Consider the following 6,115-nt stretch of genomic DNA (forward strand, 5'->3'; position numbering starts at 1 on the left):
AAATTATAAAAAATATTGGAACTACTCACTACAAGTTGCGATCCTTAACACGGGAAATTTCAAAAACTACTGATGAATATCTGCTAGTATTGTCTTAGACCGTGTAATCGTGTCCCCCTCCAACTACATAGGATCGCACATTGCGATAGGCGTTTGTTAACCCAGATGTACCTGATGTCCTACATGTAGGACACGGCCTTTAGAATTTTTCGAGTTAAGGAAATTTTTTTTTTCCAAATGACTAGAAAATTACCAGAAACCATTTGGAATAACAGCTGTGTACTGAAACGATTCTCCCAAAAAGATAAAAAAAATGATCACAATAGCCCAACCGGCACTGATAAAAGAATATAATAAGTACATGGGGGGAGTCGACAGGTGTGACGAAAACGTGAGTTTGTATTGAGTAACCATCAGGAGTAAGAAGTGGTATTTCCCAATAATAAGTCACTGCATTGATGTTGCCGTACAGAACGCATAGCCGCTTCATAAAATATCGGGTGGTAAACTGGATCAACTAGCTTTCCGAAGGCGAATAGCGACCAACATTATTACTAGCAACGGCCCTGCCACGACGCCAAATAGAGGTACAGGTAGACCGTCATCGGTCGAAAATGTGGATACAAGATATGACCGTTAGGATCACTTGGTTGAGCCGCAAGAAAAGCAGACCAGATGCAGATTATGCCACACGAAAACCACAACCAGATGCCGAAGGATTACATGTTAAATGTTTCATTAAATATCACGAAAATTAATTAATTTCAATTTTAATTATAAATTTTAAATAAAATACATTTTTTTTTTAAAAATAATTGACTACCTATGCTTGTTTACTTCTATACTTATAAGGGGTATACTAAACCCCTTATAAGACCCTGATGTCCTAAATATAGGACGCCCTCAAAAACACATTGATAAATAATTAATAATTTAAAAATTGTTATATATATTATTTATGGATTAAATGCAACTGAAAAAAAATATCAGTTAATTTAAAAAAGTTGCATTTCGACTTTAGGGTTATCTGGGTTAAGTTCCGTAACTTTATGCCATCTCTACAACGGAACTTTAGTTTTATACACATTTTGCATGATTAATGGTATTTATTACTAATAAATATATATTCCTAGACTTATGCATATGTAAAAGTAAAGTAATGCTTATTTTTTATTACGTGCTTTTCGTTCAAGTACCAAATTAGGAGTATCGGACGGGGTGGTCTAGCAGCACAAATGTATTTTACTATTAAAATTCTCTTCTAAACCAATATATAAAATCCAAGACCTAGACCAGGAATCGAACTTATCCATATCATGTATAACATGTATAATTTATAAAAATAAATAATTATTAATTATAATTAAAGAGAATAGTATAGTTAAGCGGATAGTTGGTGTTGTATAGAAATTTTTAGAGGTTCTCAAAATTGATCAAATTTCAAACCATGGTATCACTTTTCATGTTGTTCAGAGTTTAATGAATTCTTTCCTGAATTGTAGAAACAAAATTTGCTATATAACTGGTATAAATTGCAATGTTTTAGATGTAATATTTATTGAGATATAGAAAGAAAAATTTTTTGGAGATTTTCAAATTCGTTCAAATTTCAAACCACTATACGTATCTCTCTTTGTATTGTTCCGATTGAATGAATTCTCAACCAAATTGTAGATAAAAATCTGATCTAAAACTGGTGTATATTGCAATGTTCTAGTTATAATAGTTAATTAGCTATAGTGATGTTTTAGTGATAATAGTTAATGAGATATAGAAGGGTAAATTTTGGAGGGTTTAAACTCCTTCAAAATTCAATCCTTTATATCTCTCTTTATACTGTGCAGAATTTAATGAATTCTTTACTGATTTGTAGAGAAAAGTAAGCTCTTTAACTAGTATAAGTTGCAATGTTTTAGTGATAATAGTAAATTAAATATACGAGGTGTGTTCAAAAAGTAACGGGAATTTTTAAATTTCGCGGGTTTGGAGAGCCTGATTGTAAAATTTTTTTTTTTGTTATGTTGGTACACATGCCCCTGAAGTACGATAAAATTTTCAGTAATATTCATTGTTTACTTCTTAAGTGGCAGCCGTTAAGGTTAGACGTGTTTTTCGAGCTTGGCGATTTTTGTTTGTTAAAAAAAATGGATCAAAGAATTTGTATTAAATTTTGCGTAAAAAATGAAATAAAGTGTGTGAAATGTTAATAAAGGCATATGGTGAGTCTGCTATGAGTAAAACAAGGATTTACGAGTGGTATAAGCGTTTCCAAGATGGCCGCGAAAACGTTGAAGATGACGAACGACCTGGACGTCCAAGCACATCAACAACCGATGAAAACGTGAAAAAAGTGAAAGAAATGGTTATGAACGATCGCCGAATCACAATCAGAGAAGTCGCTGATGATGTTGCCATATCAATTGGCTCATGCCATGAAATTTTTTCGGATGTTTTGGGTATGAAACGTGTGGCAGCAAAATTTGTTCCAAAATTGTTGAATTTCGAACAAAAACAGCGGAGAATGGAAGTTGCTCAAGAGTCACTCAATGAAGTCGACAACGATGCGGATCTACTGAAACGTGTTATAACAGGTGACGAAACATGGGTTTACGGATATGATGTCGAAACTAAGGCTCAATCGTCCCAGTGGAGGCATTCTGGATCGCCAAGACCGAAAAAGGCTCGACAAGTGCGGTCGAATGTGAAGGTTATGCTCACTGTGTTCTTCGATTTTAATGGCATAGTGCATCATGAATTCTTGCCACAAGGTCAAACAATCAATAAGGAGTACCACCTACAAGTTCAACGCCGTTTGCGTGAAGCAATCCGAAAAAAACGCCCGGATTTGTGGCAAAACAATTCATGGATTTTGCACCACGATAATGCACCTGCTCACACTTCATTGCTTGTTCGTGAATTTTTGGCCAAAAACAAAACTTTAACGATGCCCCAGCCTCCATATTCGCCAGACATGGCTCCATGTGACTTTTTTCTATTTCCAAACATAAAGAGAACATTAAAAGGCCGTCGTTTTACAAGCATAGATGACATTAAAAGCGAATCGCTGAAAGAGCTGAAAGCTATCACAAAGATCGAGTTTCAGAAGTGTTTCGAGGATTGGAAAAAGCGCTGGCACAAGTGTATTGTATGCGAAGAAGACTACTTTGAAGGCGACAATATTAATGTAGATGAATAAATAAATATTTTTTTCAAAAAACGAAAATTCCCGTTACTTTTTGAACACACCTCGTAGAAGAGTAAGTTTTTGAGGTTTTTAAACTCCTTCAAAATTCAATCCATTATATCTCTCTTCTGGTATAAATTCTGTAACACAGAATTTTATGACTTCTTTAATGAATTGTAGAGGAATGTTAGCTTATAGATGGTATAATTTGCAACGTTCTGGTTATAACAGTTAATGAGATATAGCAGGTTAAAGTTTGGAGGTTTTTAAACTCCTTCAAAATTCAATCCTTTATATCTCTCTTCGTATTATACAGAATTTAATGACTTCTTTAATGAATTGTAGAGGAAAGTTAGCTTATAGCTGATATAATTTGCAATGTTCTAGTTATAACAGTTAATGAGATATAGCAGGGCTAATTGTGGAGGCTTTCAATTTCGTTCAAATTTCAAATCATTATTTCTCTCTTCGTGTTTTTTGGATTTTTATGAAATATCACGTGTTGCCTCACTCACACAGAGATCATAATGATTTAAATATGGAGGCAACATATGCTGACCAAGTCTATGTACAATATTATAATATCTATTGGCTAATTGCTGGTGATTTAATTGGATATATAATCCTTAACGAAAACTTACAGTTTAAAATGTTAAGTATAAGGGTTGATTAAACGCCAAAAGGTACACAAATCAGTGAGTACCCAACATTTCATTAATATTTAAGTAATTCTACTGCATTAATTCTCATTAATAAGTTATTTTTTAGAATTTATTAGATGTCACAGACCCTTATGCTGGCCACTTCATTCATAATATTTTTTTGTTATAATGATGATAAATCACATATACGTACATGCATGTTAAAGTAGAAAAAGACAAAGTTAGAGTAGGCTACTGTCTTGAATTCGTTTTACCGAAATATTCGTGAGCACAAATAACACATAGTTATAACAAGTAGATTATTCAACAACAATTATTGTAAACGTTTGTTTACCTATTATTATAAACGTTTGACTACTTCATAAAATAACAATTACTTTAATCGAAGAATGAACTTAAACCGACGATTTTTATTTAAAAATAAAAATAAATAAATAAAATAAACAAAATCATTGATGTATGTTGGTGTAAGCATTTTCTAAAAAAGGTTTTGAATTTTTTAGCCTCATATTTTTTTTTATATTTTTTATAACGTTTTTCTTTTAAACCTGTAATTAGTAGTTTGATTATTATAAATAACTATATATTACAGTCAATCTACAGTGCTACTTGAACATATATTTTGTAGACGAAAATGGCCAGCATAAGGGTCTGTGACATCTAATAAATTCTAAAAAATAACTTATTAATGAAAATGAATGCAGTAGAATTACTTAAATATTAATGAAATGTTGGGTATTCGCTGATTTGTGTACCTTTTGGCGTTTAATCAACCCTTATACTTAACATTTTAAACTGTAAGTTTTTGTTAAGGAGATTTTTGTACCTTTTGGATAGATTTTCCTTTTTGTCTATTTCACAAAGTTACATATCTGCTTTACAGATTTTTTTAAAATTTGGAATAAGCAATTCTATCATTATAACCTGATAAGGTGGTAAGTCGGAACCATAACTACCACTGGAGAGATCTTTTTAAAGATTGATTATAGTTGCGGTGCCCCAAACCATCCTCAATAACAATTTTTTTGAAAAAGCGTTTTGAATAACATAAGAAGGTATTTGTACGTAAATAGCAAAATTAAACTGCGATTTCAGTATTTCCTTTTAAGAGGAGTAAGAAAAATAAATTGCGATTGCAGTACTTCTCCCTAAAAGGCAAAGAGGCAAAGATTTTTTAATCGACAATTCATTGATTTAAATAGGTTCACTCATTGATAATTTAAACGATTGCAGTACTTCCTCTTAGTAGATGCAAGAGCATGATAGCACTTCACAGCAACGTAGAGGAGCTTTAACCACTTATTCGAGCTGAATTTTATCAAAATCGGGCTAAGCGTTATAGAAATATTGGTAATAATAGTTTTAGAAAGGGCCTTATTTGGGTGGGGCGAACTCCCCTCCTTATGAGACACTGCGTCGAGACTTTTAAAGTGTAAATCTGTACAAAATTTCAATTCGAATGACACTTCATTCATGAAAATCGGTTCACGTGTCGATAATTTGAAACGATTGCTATACTTCCCCTTAACAAGTGTAAGAGCTGATCGCCGCTTTAATGTTACGTAGGGCAGCCCTAACCCTATCATCCTACCAAATTTTATCAAAATCGGGCCAAGATTTACAGAGTAATTAGTAATAATAATTTTGGAGGGGGCCTTACAATAAGGGGGCTTACTCCTCTCCCATTCGATGTACAGGGTCGAGACCCCCAAAAGGCACATCTACATAAAATTCCGAATCGAATGACACCTCATTCATGAAAATCGGTTCACGCGTTTAGGCGCTACGTTGTTTACAAAAAAGGTAACAAGAAGAACAAGAACAAGAACATTTTTTGGAAAAGCCGTTTTTGCTCATTTTCGGCAACTTTTTTCTCGAAAACTATTAGATCTGGTTTGTTGCAAAAAAATTACAGTTATAAAGGAGGGTTTGCCCTTTATTTTAAAGAAAATTTGGGAATTTTATCTTTTGTAGAAAAAGAGAAAAAAATTGTCAAAGTTGGGTGTTTTTCAACGTTACGCTTTTTCGTGCACTTTTTGTCGATCAACCCTTATACAACTGTCCTACCGGACAGTTTTAATAGAAACGCATTTGGGCAAAGTATTTTTGTTTGCGAGGAGACAAAAGGCGGGCAACAACATTATACGAGTATTACCCTTAAAAATGTGTTATTACAGTTCGGAGTCACCAATGTGTGGCGTTACACAAATGGTGTGATTTTACACATTATTGTGTCTTATAAATAAACAGTAACCTTTCTAGGTAAGTC

At 33.1% G+C, this 6,115-nt stretch overlaps 1 protein-coding gene across 2 annotated transcripts in view; it reads right to left on the minus strand.

The window, feature by feature from the left end:
* LOC141447700 (uncharacterized) overlaps positions 1-2,059 on the minus strand; it is a 29,641-nt gene extending 27,582 nt beyond the window's left edge. Inside the window, exon 1 of one of the 2 annotated variants that reach the window (XM_074115479.1) lies at positions 30-2,059. The gene's annotated coding sequence lies outside the window, so the exon portion shown is untranslated. The remainder of the gene's footprint in view (positions 1-29) is intronic. The other variant, XM_074115491.1, reaches the window with a different exon arrangement.
* Between the last annotated feature and the right edge of the window lie 4,056 nt (positions 2,060-6,115).

The sequence above is a fragment of the Rhodnius prolixus genome, unplaced genomic scaffold (genome assembly GCF_049639745.1).
Source record: "Rhodnius prolixus isolate KJV_2025 unplaced genomic scaffold, Rpr scaffold_1, whole genome shotgun sequence".
Lineage (NCBI taxonomy): Eukaryota > Metazoa > Arthropoda > Insecta > Hemiptera > Reduviidae > Rhodnius > Rhodnius prolixus.